Source organism: Rousettus aegyptiacus, unplaced genomic scaffold (genome assembly GCF_014176215.1).
Source record: "Rousettus aegyptiacus isolate mRouAeg1 unplaced genomic scaffold, mRouAeg1.p scaffold_m13_p_12, whole genome shotgun sequence".
NCBI lineage: Eukaryota > Metazoa > Chordata > Mammalia > Chiroptera > Pteropodidae > Rousettus > Rousettus aegyptiacus.
This window is the reverse complement of record NW_023416287.1, coordinates 42,099,930-42,115,277: the sequence shown is the minus strand read 5'-3', so window position 1 is coordinate 42,115,277 and position 15,348 is coordinate 42,099,930. Positions and strand designations below refer to the sequence as shown.

Below are 15,348 nucleotides of genomic sequence, written 5' to 3'. Positions count from 1 at the left end.
AGTTGTAGTGCTTCTGTTCATCTAAATCCCAGGTGACTTTCCTTGCTGTTTGCTCCATGTTTCTGTCACAACTTTGATTTGGTCACAAGAAGGATGAACCAAACCTCTATCATTTACACCACTTTTTTCCATCTCTCATTCTTTTTTTTTTTGTTATGGATGAGTAATATTCCATTGTATATATGTAGCACCTGTTCTTTATCCATTCATTCATTGATGTTCACTTGATTGCCTCCATTTTTGTCTATTGTAAATAATGCTGCAGTGCACATATGGATGCACATGTCTCTTCAAAACAGTGTTTTGGGGTTTTTCAGATAAATACCCAGCAGTGGGATAACTGGGTCCTTCTTTGTCTCTTGGTCTAGACTTTGTTTTAAAGTCTATTTTGTCTTGGTATAATTATTGCTATCCTAGCTTTTTTTGTTGTTTCTATTTTAATAAAATATCTTTTTTCCTTCCTTTTATTTTCAGTCTGTGTGTGCCATTAAATCTGAAGTGAATCTCTTGTATACAGCATATGTAAGGATCTTGTGGGTTTTTAAAAATCCATCAGCCATTCTATCTTTTGATTAGAGCATTTACTCCATTTACATTTAAAGTAATTGTTTATAGATATGTAGTTATTGCCATTTTATTATCCATATTTTTGATCTTTTTTTCCCCTCCTATTTCTTCTTTTTGCTCTTCATTTTCTTCTTCTTTTCCTTCTCCTTCTCCTCCTCTTTCTCCTTCTTCTTCTTCCTCAAGAACTCCCTTTAACATTTCTTGATTTGGTGGTGATGAACTCCACAGCTTTTTCTTATCTGGGAAGTTCTTTATCTCTCCTTTGGTTTCAAATGATAGCTTTGCTGGGTAGAGTAATCTTGGTTATAGGTTCTTGTTTTTTCATCACTTTAAATATTTTGTGCAAATCCTTTCTATCCCGAAAAGTTTCTGTCAAGAAATCAGTTGACAGTCGATGGGACCTGCCTTGAGTAACTGTTTTTCTCTTGCTGCTTTTAAGATTCTCTCTTTGTCTTTAAACTTTGGCATTTTATTTATGATATGTCTTGGTGCAGGTCTCTTTGAGTTTATCTTGTTTGGGACACTCTGTGTTTCTTGGAATAGCATGTCTCCTTCCTTAACCACGGTAGGGGAGTTTTCCATCATTATTTCTTAAAATGGATTTTCAATTTCTTGCTCTCTCTCTTCCCCTTCTGATACTCATAATATGCAAATGTTGATATACTTTATATTATCCTAGAGGCCCCTTAAACTATCCTTATTTTTTAAATTATTTTTTCTCATTGCTGTTCTGATGAAATGTTTTCTGTTCCTTATCTTCTAAATTGCTGATTTGATCCTCCACTTCATCTAATCTACTGTTGATTCCCTTTAATGTATTCTTCATTTCTGACTGTTTCTTTTTATGTTCTATATCTCCACGTTTAAGGTTTTCTATCTCCATTTTTATGTTTTCTATCTCTAATTTTTTAAAGTTTTCACTGAGTTGATGTACTCTTCTAAGTTCACTGAGCATCCTTATAACAAGTGTTTTGTACTCTGCATCTGGTAGATTGCCTGTCTCCATTTTGTTTAGTTGTTTTTCTGGAATTTTGTTCTGTTGTTTCATTTGGGACACTTTTTTTCTCTCTCCATTTTGGCTGCCTCCCTATGTTTGTTTATATTAGGTAGGGTTGCTATGTCTCTCAGCCTTAGTAGAGTGGCCTTATATTGTAGGTGTCCTGTGGGGCCTGGTGGCATAGTCTTCCCTTATCATTTAAGCCAGGTGCTTCGAGTGTGTCCCTTGTATGGGTTGTATGTGTCCTCCTGTTGTAGTTAAGCTCTAGTTGCTTTTCTCACATCAGTGGAAGGGACTGACCCTTAGGCTGATTGATTGTGAGTACTGGCTGGTTAGGGGCTGACCCTAAAGAGCAGGATTCATTCTATAAGGGCTCTTGTGCCTGCCCAGTCTGACCTTGGGTGTGTTGTCTTCAGGTGCAGCTAAGAGTGGAGCTCCAGCTCTGTCCAAAGCTGGATGTTGAGGATGCTGGCCCCAGGGTCTCCTGAGATGAACTGCACCACAGGCCAAGTTCAGCTGCAGCCTGTGCCCTGCCCAGGGCCACCTGGAAAGAGTCACCAAGCAATTCGTATATAGTTGCCACCTGAGCTGGGCTTGAAGTTGCCTTGAGAGCCCAAGGCATGGACTGAGTGAGGCTGGCTACTGCTAGTGCTGTACTTGGGGCTGCTCAGCAAGATGCATGAGGCATGTCAAGATGCTGCTCGTTTGGGTTTTGTGAACCTTTGAAAAATTTTAGGAATGTCCACAGCATTAGACAGGCAGTTTGTATGGAAAAGCCACTTAAGGCAGCCCAGGCAAGCCCACAAGTTGGGTGGGATGGGATCTCAGGGAATCACTAGGGAGGGGATTACTAGGGTTGATGGAGACTTGCATCTGGTGGCTGCCTGTGTCTGCATGCAGGGAACAGGAGGGCTCAATGAAGAAACAATGGTTTCTGTCAGTACTTCTGTCTGGGAGAAATCTGCCCCTCCAGCCCTCACCCTAAAGTCAGACAATTCAGTTCTTCCCCATATATCCCTGGCACCTTTCATTCTGCTGTCTCAGTGCCGATGCTCAGCCAGTGAGTCTGTCTCCAAGTAAGTCCATATGTGAGCCCCTTAAGAGGAATGTCTGTGATTTTAGCCATGCTTGGTCTCACTCAGCCACAATCTGATGGTTTTTACAGCCATAAGTTGTAGGGATTCTTTTCCCAGCACTGGAATACTGAGCTGTGGAACCCAGCTTGGGGCCAGGACCCCACGCTCCTTTGGGGGGGCCCTTCAATCAAGATAGCCCCCACGATTTTCAGTTGCCAAATGTGGGTATGGAACCAGCTTGTACCATGTTTTTGACCCTCCTACCTCAAGATGGCCTCTCTGTATGTCCCTAGTTGTAGGACTTCCATTCAGCTAGACCAGTGACTGACTCCCAATGATGGTTGTTCTGTGGTTTAGCTATAGTTTTGATGTGGTTGTAAGAGGAGGCAAGCACAGCATTTACCTATTCTATGATCTTGACAGGAACTCAGAAATATATTTTTTTTAAATGTAAATTTAAACTAAGTAGCCCTTTATGAAAGACTCAACTTGCAATTAGTTAATACCCACTTTCTTTCTCCCTAGGAGTCACATTCACTACATGCCACTACAGCATTATCAGGACATAAAAAAAATGACTGTGATTGTTACAAGAATCGATTGGCACACTAAATACTCAGTGTTTCACAGTGAACATTGATTTGAACCCCCAGAGCACAACCATTCAACTCCTAGAATAATGTTAATTGAGCTCCTAAATTATTTTTATACAATAAATATGCAAAGTTTTCCCCTGGATTGATCTGAAGTATACTTTTGGAAATAGGTTTTATTGTTATTATTTTCCACATGTGTACATTGTTTCTTGGTTGTGTTTTTCTTAGTTCTAGCAGTTATCTTGGATCCCAACGCTTAATTGTTGTTGTACTTTAGTATTTTGTTTTATGTAATTTAACAGGGTATCATAAAATGGTGTAAGATGATTTGAACTTTTGATCTAATCAAAGTTTGTAACTTAAGTTGTCATGTGTTATAAACAGTGCTTCGCTGGCTATCTGCTTTACAATGTTTTATCCTAGAGAACATGCATCATGTAATTTTAAATGTGATATGAATCTAAATTTAGTTTTGTTAGATATATTTCATAAACTATTGATCATAAGCCTTCTTATACATTCCCTCTAAACCCTAGCTAACACGAATGTCTACACTACTTAGTCATATTCTTATGTGAGAATGCACATGTACATGGACATACACACTGTCCTTATTCTGACTCTTGCCACAAAAGAATTGTAGGATGCACATGCAATGAAGGGCCTGGGTTCATTTTCTATTCACAGAGAGCAATGGAGATACAAAGGATACATTCTAAAACACTAAAATGTTCTCAATCCAGAGTCTTCTGCATTTAAAAAATTGTTACAACTATAGACATTTTGTTTTCAAAATCCAGAGGAAAACATGGATGAATAGAAACAGAATCTCAAGATAGTTAAGTGATTTGAGATTACTCACCAAGCAGGCAGCAGAACCCAGAGTTTGAAACCTATCTTCCTACCGGCACTCCAGAAAATACAATGGGGAGGCAGGGCAGCCACAGACATGGGAAAATCACAAATGTGTGTCTCCCTGACTCCTCCTTCCCCCACCCACAGCTTAAATCTAGTATACATCCTGATGTCAATAAAACCACAATGACGGCATTGACTTGTAGCCCAGTACCTGAAAGAGTTACTGCAGCTCCTCTTTAAAACATGTTTATGAACACTCAGAAATAATTTGGAATGTCTAAGTATCTTGCACTGAGAATATTGAACAATCACATTTGTTAAAATCAGCTATCACTACCTTCATTCCCATTCCCATAACATAGGCAGAAACCCAGGTAGCCTATCTTAACTATTTTGAATATTTAATGTTTGAATATATTTAGTGTGTGTGTGTGTGTGTGTGTGTGTGTGTGTGTGTGACATGTTGGTCCAATGTCTGCAGCATAATGATGCTGGGTCATAAGATATGGCTCCAGTATTACCTCATATCAGCAGGTTTCCACAAAATGGCCTTGTGACCTTATCTTCAAAGAACAAACTTTTTTGCCACTTATTTAGCACTACCACTTTGCTGCTGCTGACAAATGAACCCCATATCCTTTACTCCTTGCCACCTTCACACACTCATTAAGAGAATTTTGTTGGTAACGTCAAGTCTATTCAAACGACAGATCACAATCAGTCTGTGTTGGCCATGAGAATCTCCAATGTGCACAGGGGCCCTGCAAAGGCCAAAGTGAGGGGCTCATGGTCATGCTGGTGCCATGGAAAGACAAGGTTTTTATTGGGGGTGGGGAAAGAAGACAAAACTGCTTGCTTTCAGGATGGTTATTCATACTACAAAAGGTTAGCTAAGGATGCCTTTAAATAGTGCACCTTATGAAGGTATTCAGAAGTCTGACTGAATTTTTCAAGAACGGCACTGACAATTTTTAGAAACAGCTTTTATATAGAGGTGCTGAGGTGTGCAGGGTGGGAGGACCATGTAGGTATGTGTGTGTGTGTGTGTGTGTGTGTGTGTGTGTGTGTAGGAGTGGGGGGGTCATCCTCCTACTGTCTCTTGAGGCTTTTTCAATGCTATTCTCCAGCCAACAAAAACTACACCTGGAATCAAATGTGAATGAGTAGTGTCTCTCCAGAGGGTGATGCGACTGGTGTGATGACCAAATGTTTCCTAGCTGAGAGATGAAATATTTAGTACTTTTCATGAACCTCAGATTAGTACTGACTTTGATAGAAAGCTTACATAAGAAAAAATATTTTTATTCTCTTAATAGTAATAACTCCCAAGAAGAAAAAAAAAAAGGTTAGAGTTAATGAGTCAAGTCCAGTGTCGCACTATTATGTCATGCTAAATGTGGAAGAAATTAACTGCTTATTATTTATGAAACATTTTTTTAAGTTTTTACCTAAAAAGGTTCTTTTGCTTATCTTAGTTCAATTGAATTCTTATCTATCCCCTGCACATCAAATGATATCTATTGTCAAATCTATATTGTTTCAAATGTCTCTTTTTCTTGGGGTCTGGATTTCTCCTTCTTGCCTCAGTTACCCCATTTATGCCATTAAGGAGTGTTAGCAGGTTTTCTTTTTTCTATCCCAAAACGGAAATGGGATTTGTCTTCATTTTTATTTTAACATCACCTATGTTCTAATGGAATCAGTTAAAGCAGTCATTTCTGAAGATGGTTAGGTGAAAATGAAATGAAACATCATCAGGTGGAGATACATGGGAATGCATTTAGAGGTGAAATGAGCTTTTAAATCCTTCATCAAACATGGCCTCCAGACCTGTGAGGAGGGACAGTAAACAAGGGGGAAGGGCAAAGGGTTAATAGGGGTGATGGTGCAATGAGGGGTACACTAGAGGTTTAGTGTACTATTTCTTCTACCCTTGTGTACCATTGGAATTTTCTATAATAAAACAACTTGAAAAATAGATTTCTCATTTTATCCCCTTTATTTAACAAGGCCCCTCTTGATTATGACTATTCCATTTTGAGGGCCAGGTGGGAGATCAGCTACAAATAACATTTGCTCCTTGCAAAGGTGCCAGGTGGTGTTAAAGAGAGAGAGGGAGGAAGGACTCTTCCTCACACATCCCACAATCCCCACACCTGTAGTCTGATATCCAGAAGGACGTTCAACACAACCGCAAGGCACACAACATGCAATAATTCATCTGAAAATCCAGCTCCAGCAACTTCCTGTCATAGCGAGAACGGACATCAGACTGCCCCCAGACAACTTGGGGGCTCATTTTCATTTTGGCTGCTGCCAGAATTTCCAGAGTAGGACCCCCTCTTAGAGGACCACGTTCCCTCACCAACGCGGCTACCCAGGCAACCGCACTTCAGCAAGGAAAAGTTGGCTCGCTCCTTCTGGGTTTGTTACCAGGCTGCTCACCCTACAGGCTGCAGGTCTGCGCAGCCTCTCCCTTTGGGCTCTGACCAAACATACTCGCCAGTAAGAGGCAGGCGGACAGATACGCGCGCAAGGCCCACCGCCTGAAAATGAGTCACGCACCTCCTGGCCCCAAAATCAGCTAAGCCCTGGACCAGTCAGTGTCTGCTGCACTAAACACCAGGACTTGGCCAAGGAAGGCGCAGATATCGAGAGCGGGCCAATGACCTGGCAAAGCCAGCGCATCTGACGCCGCAGAAGGGCTTCGAGCACCTGAAGTCTGGATGCCAGGAGTCCAAGCCTCTGCGTGCGGGGGGGGGGGGGGGACACCTAAGGAAATAAAATGCAACCAGACGACCCCTTCCTCTAGTCCTTCAGGAAAGTCAAGCTACCGCAACTGGCAGCCTTCTCCAAAAAGGGCTACGAGCGCCCATTCTACTGGGATTTTGCAGAAAATACACAGCTATCAAAGCCCCTTCCTAAGGAAAGTGCCCAACTTTGCCTGTAATCCACTCCTCTCTCTTCTGTTCCAAGAGCACATACAAAAAGGCAGAAATCACACCTAGGGAAATCGAGACTAGAACTTGAACCCCAAAAGCACATCCACTCTCTTCCTTCTCTGCGCCTGTGTTGATGGATCCCAGGGCTGCTGGCTGTCGTGGCTGCCAGAGGCCAGACAGCTCACTGATGCCGGTATTCCCATCGCCAACAGCTAGGAGTTCCGGGAGTCCCCGCCTCCGTCCCAGTTGCCTGTTGGGAGATCCCAACCCCAGCGCATTCGAACCCTCGCCTTCCTTTCCATCCGCTCTGCGAATCGAAGCCCACTTTCCCTCCTGGTCCAGGTGGACCTCGGTCCTCAGCGCCGTGGCTGCCCACTCACCAGCCCCAGCCAGCTCCTTTGGGTCTCCTCGGGGGTCGCCGGACCCCGCTCTGCCGATGCTCACTGCCCGCTGTCACAGCCTGAGCAGTCCCGCTCCACTATGCTGCCAGATCTCGGCCTCACTAGCTCCCACTGACTTTGCACAGCGGCCCCTCCGCCGGGGCGCCTAGGGTGGCGAAATGCCAAGCTGCAGCCTGAACTGACAGCACACGGCCCTTCCTTCCGCATCTTCTCCTGCTTTGCTCTTCCTTTGCGCCTGACCACCTTAAGCCCCACAGGTCCCGCCGCCGCGACCACCCAGACTCGACGCTGGCGCCGAGCTGCCGCCGGGTCTGCGGCTCCGAGGCGGAGCCAGGACACCCTCCCTTGCGAGGCCGCCGCCAGTGCCGAGCCGCCCGCCCGCGTCCCCCGCCCAGCTCCCGCAAGGCCCTCCGCCGCCCGCGCTGCCGGGGCGGTGGGACTTACCTCCCGGACAAGGTGACCTGGCTAGTGAGCCCAGGCGGCCGCCCGCCAGTCTCTGGAGCAAGCAAGCGTGCGGGGAAGTGCGGCGCCCGCCTTTGCTCCTCAGCTCTCTGGCTCTCTCCTCTTCTGCCCTCCCCTCCCCTCCGATCCCCTCCGCGCGGCTCCTCTGCCCCCGCCGCTCCCTGCCCTGAACTCGCCACCCGCGCCCCCAGCTGTCCCGCGCGTACTGGGAGCGCAGGACCAGCGGCAGCGGCCGCGGCTGGGGCGGCGGGGAGATGCCGGACCTCAGGCCCCCAGGAAAGGAAAGGGTGCGGGGAGACTGCCGCGGCGCGCGCGCAGCGGGCTGGTTGGGCAGGGGGCACTTCGGGGCGCGCCGTTCGGCTTGCTGAGCCTGGAAACACGTGTGCAGAAGACAGCAGCCACCGGCTCCAGGGAAGGATGGCAGCAAGGAGGGGAGGAAGAGGAGGAAGAAAAGGCGGGGGAGGGGGGAATGAAACTGCCCCGTGCGAAGGTGACCACTAACTTTGCCCCAGGCAGACCAGGCCTCCGCGGGTGATCTGGCATATGGCCCGGGGCCGGTGTCTGGGAATCTGAGGGCGACAGAGACTGGGATAGTGGGTCCAGCCACTGGGGACTCAGAGGGCAGGGATTTGCCGCCTGGCTCCGAGAAGGGATGTCTCCCCCTTGGTCCTAGAGACCTCCCTAGGCTCTGGTTCGGTTTTGAGGTTGATAAGAACCCACTTTACAGGTTTGGCATCTGCTCAAGTCCTAACCAGCCAACCATCCAGGGGAAACCAGTCACGGGGCCCAGACTCCAAGACCCTCCCCTGATCAACCTCAAACGGGTCTGTTGTCCAGATATGGCTGGCCCTCCATATTTGGAATCGAAAGGGAAAGTGAGTAGCTGCGGGGGGCCGAGGACCTGCGGGGTTGGAGGACAGTCAGAATGCTGGCGCAGAGAGTAGGGAGAGGGGAGCCAGAGCCCACGGAGGACCACCTCCCAAGAGTCTGCATTTCGTTTGAGGGGTAGTCGTGCTTTCCATTTGGATTTCATGAACTATGAAAGAAAGACACTGTCAATAAGAGGGTCAAAAGTGATGTAGAAAAACTGTGAGCCCATTTTAACCCCAGGCGCAGACCTGCCATTAGCCCAGCCTTGCCGGACTAGGCTGCCCCTGGAGGTCAAGGCTGGGTATGCCCTAAGAAACCCACCTAGGGGCCGAGCCCTCCCTCCAGCCTGGTAACCAATCCTTTGCCCAGAAGGCTCTGCCTCCTCTGCGGTGCCTCCTCTGGCGGAGTTTCCATAGGGTAAGAGTTGGAGGTGGTGTCAGAACTGCAAGTCCCACCCCATTGTCTCTTCTAGGGGACTTGACTCCTGTGGAACCTCAGCAGCCTAAAGAGAAATGCTGAGGTCAGACTGCTACTGTAGGGACGTATTTGAGTGGAGGGGCAGGTTATTGGAATCAAGTACCACCTGTGGTTTGTCTTTACCCACCTGGATCACATCAATCTCTTTCTCTGCACATGGCGAAGCACAACTACGGCTTCCTCCTCTAGATCCCAGAGCTGCAAGGCTGTGGTCTGGAATGCTCGGAAAAGGGCATTGTATATTTCTCCATCTAGAAAAACTCAAATGGGAGGAAAATGCTGCCTTACCTTAATAAAGTTGCTTATTGTTCCTGAATCCTTCTCTGAACAGAACATTCTTTCATCTGAACCACTGGGCAGAACAGATAGATATTGTTAGACTCATTTGAGGTGGAGAATCATTATTCCTGTTTGTCAGATGGAAAATCTGAGGTTTTTAAGAAAAGGTTAGATGAGACGTCAATAGGTACCCAATACACAGGAATAGCCTAACCCAGGTTCCCTGTCTCTTTATTGGTGTACTTTTGCATGTCTTAGGCTTTGGGGTTGACTTTGGAGGCCAGTTGTTTTGCCACAAGAACACCAGCCTGGATTGCAGCTGTGGCTACACTTTGCCTCTAGTGTACCGTTTGAATTTTAAATTTATTTATTTTTCCTACTATAGCAGGCAGGCACCTTCTTGAGTGCAGCATAAAATGTGATCTCTGGTTACCTCTGGTGGCCTGTGGAGTGAGGACTCCAAAAGTGAGGGTTGCAGAAGTTAAAGGAAGAAAATACCTGTATTGAGTTCTGTGGACTATCTCCACATCCTAGGTACTTTGAATCTTTCAGGCTGGTGCTTTGGAACTCTGTACCCTGGCTTTTCCAGGTGATGTGTTGATCATGAATGCATTTTGGGGAAGGAGTCTTGCATTTCCTAAATTTTCAAAGGCTTAATTTTCATAACATGCCTCACACACTTTAATACTTAAACACACACATTTTCTTCTATTGTGGAATGAGTGTGTAACTTCTCTTTCCCGGTTATATGGATGGGCTCTGTTATGTCACTGCATTTATACTTGTACAAGCACTTTGCTTGGGAACATCCCAAGTATTGAACAAATACTCAGTGATTTAGAATTGTCAAAAAAAAAAAACTCACATGGGTTGTGAGGTCAAAAATATATGTCTCTGAAGAAAGAAGGTAATTTTAAAGTAAAGGGAATCAGTTAAGATGTGGGACATCATCATCGTGATTTTCTCTCATACCACTCATATACCTTCAAGATACCCAGATGAATGTTGTCTTTCTTGACCTTTCCCCTGCATACAGACACATATCTTTTAATGTTTCTACATTTCTAATAGGCTTTACACTTCAATGTAAAAGAAACTTGCCAGGGCCAGAAATCTCAAATAGAAATCTCAAATGAAGAGAGGGCTGTCACCTGCTCCTAGCAGATGTGACGACTAAGGGAAGGGGTCCGGGGTTCTTGGTGGGTACCTCAGTTGATCTGGAATTGTAGCTGCACACATAGGGCAGTTTCCTTTAAGTATGGTTACCTAGTTGTTGCTTGGACTGTGATCATAGTGATTATACTATGATGTAGCATTAACATAAGAAAATAAATAAGCAGCTGTCATGTCTTGGGCAGTGGGACACAGTAAAAATTGCCAAATCTCCTAGATATTGGGCTACCTCCTCGACAATGTTTATCTCTTTGAGGAGATTACAGAACTTTTAAAGCTAAGAGAGTGAGGTCAGGCCGATTCATGTGTTATGAGGAATTGTCACTCAAGCACCCATCCAGCTGTCAGTCCTCTTGAAAACTTTCAGGAGAAGCTGTTATATGCTCAGAGAGAAGTGACTTTAGGAGAGGAAACACAGGTTTAAGTTTTACAAATAGGAAACATTGCTCAATATGTTTTGAATTAAAAGGCTTTAGACCATGTGCAAAGGTTACAAAACACCAATGTAGTTCTATGTACAGTGTCTAGGGGTCAATAGTGCTCATTTAGAAACCATTTTTAGATCAAATATGCAAAATGATGAACCTCAAACATTGATTATAATGTTAAAGACAAAGAATGTCAAACTCAATTTTAAATCATATAAATCAATCCAGCTTTTCCTTTTCTCCCCCTCCAACATCATTTAATTGTTTGACTAAAATTGATGACATCCAGGAATTGAAAAAGCTGCAATGTCTTATTAAAGTAGACTCTTGTTGACTTAGAAGGACAGAAGGATGACGATTCAGATGTTCAATGTAGACATGATAGGTAAGGCTATAAGAAAAAGATGAATTGCTCTCAGAAATAAAGGAAATATTGAAAACCTAGAAAAATTTCTGAGGCTGTGTTGAAATAAGAATTTTGAACAGGAAAAAATATGTAATACAATGTCAGAATGTTAGAGTTGGAGGAGTACTTTGAGATCACCTAGTACCACCCTTTGATTCTACAGGTGAGGAAACAGTTCCAGAGGGGCCACGTGGAGGGCAGTCAAGCCAGATCTGGGTTACCAATTTCAAAATAAGCAGTCTTGCTTCTGTATCCATTACTTCATTTTGGAAAGAATCAATGAAGGGAGAAAGTTAATATATTTTAGGCAACCTCTGTAGTGCCATTGTATCAGTTATCTACTATACAACAAACTACTGCAAAACCTAGCGGCTTAAAATGACAATAGTTTATTTGTTTACAATTCTGAGTGTCAGCAATACAGGCTGAGCCTGCTGGAATAGGTTGCTTCTGTATCACGTGGTGCTGTCTGGGCTCACTTAGGCATGTGTAGTCATCTGCCAGTTAAAAGCCTGGCTCACATGTCTAAGGGTTGGTGGACTATGGACTGGGGTGATGGGCCAACTGGGCCATCAACCTCTTTCTTCAGTAGGCTGACCCAGGATTCTTTTCAAACTGAAGGCTACAGGCTGCCCAACAGCAACAGCAGCCTTCAATTCATACTGTTTTTCAAGCAGATATCACATTAGCTAAGATCTCATTGACTGAAGCAGGTCATGTGGCCCAGTCCAGATTCAGGATATGGGGAAATAACCTCCACCTTTTAATGGATGGTGCCATAAAGCCACATTGGAGACTGGGATGTGACAAGGGTTGGAAGGAATTTGAGGCCATTTTTTCAATCAGCTGCACCTGAGGACAAGACAGGTTTTTTTTATACACATAACCTCACTGAATGTTGGTCTGAGCTCCATGCAGAGTGATCTCAGGAGATGAATAAGCTGAGTGTTTGGGACCGAGTAGCTTGCCTATCACATAGCTAGTGAGTTGAGGAGTGGGATTCAGATCCGACCCGTCTTCAACTTTGCCAGTAGCAACATTAATAGAGGGGATCTGTGAGGAGTCTGCTGAATGCTTACCATCAGGTGAGGAGCTCAGACCTAGGAGCCAGGCAGGCAAACCTTAAAGTGAGCATCTACCACTTCCCATTACTCTCTGTCCTCACTTATAGAGCCTGGGTTTCCTCATATCTAAAATAAGCATAATTAGAATATCCATGGCCTGGCATTGTATGAGGCAAGAATGTGTTTGACCTACTCAGTGTGTTTTCCTAAGCAGAGATGGCTGGTTATCATTCTTAAATATAACTGGTAAGACTATCAGGGCTTACTGGGTATTCTTCCCAAAGAAGTTGAGGGGAATGACAAATTCTAGATTCTTGGCATGAAACTGATCCTGGCGCTAGAAGGCCTTCAGAAGCTATGTAGGAGGAGTGATTTTTGTTATCTCTTTAGTCCAAGTGCTTCTTGTTTCAAGGGGCAGAGGCTGAGTGTGGCCGACACTGCCGTGTCCCCTCACGTCTCCCCAGATTCCATCTGTCTGTTTCTTGGCTTTTGTGGACCTTGCTGTTAATGGCTCTCACCTGCACATTTCTTTAGTATCATTCTCATTCTGGGAGAGCCTTAATTTACCTTAAAAAAGAGTGGAAGTGTAGATTTCTTGCTTCTCTTGGCTCCAGACCTTTAAAGCCAGAGCCTGGAGAAACATCTAAGCGTGTCTAGTACCATGGGCACTCCGTGGTGTAGTGGAAGCGGGCATGTCAGTGTCTGGTGGACGAGGTTAGATCCAGCTCATTGTTTTTACCTACTTGACATTCAACCAGCCCTTTGACCTCTTGAAATATCAATTTATCCACCTACAAAGTGGGCATAAAGGCATTTTCCATGGGGGGCTAGTCAGGAGCACCCATAGGAGTGAACAGCCAAAGAGGAGCTGCGACTATTGTGGACATTGCCAGACATGCTGGTGAGGAACACTTCAGAGTTGTTTCTTCTTCTCCCTGGACCTGACTGAAACTGAAGTAACAGCTTTTTCTACTTATTTTCTTAGTGACTGTGTGCCCATCTTCTGTTGGCATAGTTTTTCTCAATGGAGCTAACAATTTCATGCACTTGAATTGGGCAAGCTCCATTCACCTCAGTAAAGCACAGGTGCTACAATATCTGAAAATCAAGTGCCTTGGCCTGAGCCTCCTTTCCCGAAATCAGACTCTGAGGGTGTGGTTAGGCACTTTGTTTGGGAAATAATTCCTGGGACAGGAGTGAAGGGCCACCAGGATGGTCAAAAGGGAGGGATGAGAAACCAGTCCAAAGAGGAATCCCTGAAGTAGTCACTACTGTGGGCAACAGCCAGTTCTTGATCCCCTGGGACTATCTGATGAATAAAGAGAGTGTTTCTCAGAATCACCCAGGTGAGAGATAAAAAGGAAGTAAATGTGCAGAGCCCCCATTCTCCCGGGGTCCAGGAAGCACTGGCACCCCACATTTCTGTGCTGTGCCTGAACATGTGTCAAGCAGGCTCCCTCTGGCACAAGAGGGGAAACTAAATAGGATCCTGGGAATTTTTGCTGTGTAATTTACTGTGTGAAATTCCTGTATTACCTAAGTCAACATTAAAGATCTGCATTTTACTTCAAGATGTTAGGTGTCAAATCAATCTTTCTTTTTCTTTGAAGGTGACCCTCTGTTGAGACTGGGCTGCAAGGAAGTTCATTTTTGTGGATTACATCAGACACACACAAAGGTAGTTTTGGTTAAGCTGTCTGGTTGGGCTAGATCCTGCGCCTTTCCTAGTGAGCAGCCCATGCACACAATGCAGCCAGAGATCAGTCAGGAAAGAGGTATTAAGTTCAAGTGCCCTTGCTGTGCTAAGTACAATATTGCGGACCATTCATTTTCTTTCTGCTGCTGTCCTGCTTGTCCCTTACCCTGCACCTAATTCCTCTTGACTTTAGAATTCATTTCTTCTTCTTTGACTATCACTTGACCTAAACACAGATTTGGTCTCACATTTTCTTGAACATTTCCAGTGATGTCAGGTAGCAACCTACCCTGTGCACACCAGAGCCTCTAGCATCAGCTTCCCACTTTGCCAATATGGCTACTCCTCCATATTCCCCGACCCCTGATTCACCCTGTCCTGCCTCAATGAATGGCTTCTATCTGATATCTCCTGGGATTCAGTTAATGATTCATAACATATATCTGTTCTTCTGATGGAGTGAAGTATTAGAATAATCAGAATCTTTCAGAAAATGTATTTGCAAAAAGTTGGAAAATACAATTGTGTTCCAGGACTCTGTTGGAGAGTAAAAAAATGAAAGAAAGTTTAGCTTTGAGAAATATTGCTATGAGGATGGACGAGTTCAGAATTTGCAGCATGTACTCAAAATTACTAGCCTCAAAAAAAAATGGATTCGTTTGTCCACTTTGATTCATGCCCTGAAGCAGACAGAGCAATGTAACTCCTTCACTAAAATGAAAGAAGACCATGTTTTACTTGCCGTACAAAAGAACTACATGTCCTAGCGTAGCTCTAATATAATGAAAAACTGAGATTGGGATCATTGAAAACATTTTTGGTGCAGAACTAAGCATTTAAACATGCCATTAATTATTAGCATGATTTCTGGGATTTTTCTAGAAGGCCTAAGAACTCATTTTTGGCTCAAGAAGATATATATTTTTGCTGCATGTGCTTTTTTATCTGCCAAAAATAGAGTTCTATTGAAAAATTAACCAGTTCTGTAATTTTGAAGGATGTGGAACTGGAGGGAAAGAAATAGAGGTAAGCAATTTCATTTTCATGATTCTCAGG

At 44.5% G+C, this 15,348-nt stretch overlaps 1 protein-coding gene across 4 annotated transcripts in view; it reads right to left on the bottom strand.

The window, feature by feature from the left end:
• Positions 1–8,038, bottom strand: part of SYNDIG1 (synapse differentiation inducing 1) — a 233,321-nt gene extending 225,283 nt beyond the window's left edge. The window contains exon 1 of one of the 4 annotated variants that reach the window (XM_016126174.2): positions 7,882–8,038. The gene's annotated coding sequence lies outside the window, so the exon portion shown is untranslated. Of the gene's footprint in view, positions 1–7,416; positions 7,746–7,881 lie in introns of those variants that run through there. The other 3 variants (XM_016126173.2, XM_016126170.2, XM_016126169.2) reach the window with 3 other exon arrangements.
• Between the last annotated feature and the right edge of the window lie 7,310 nt (positions 8,039–15,348).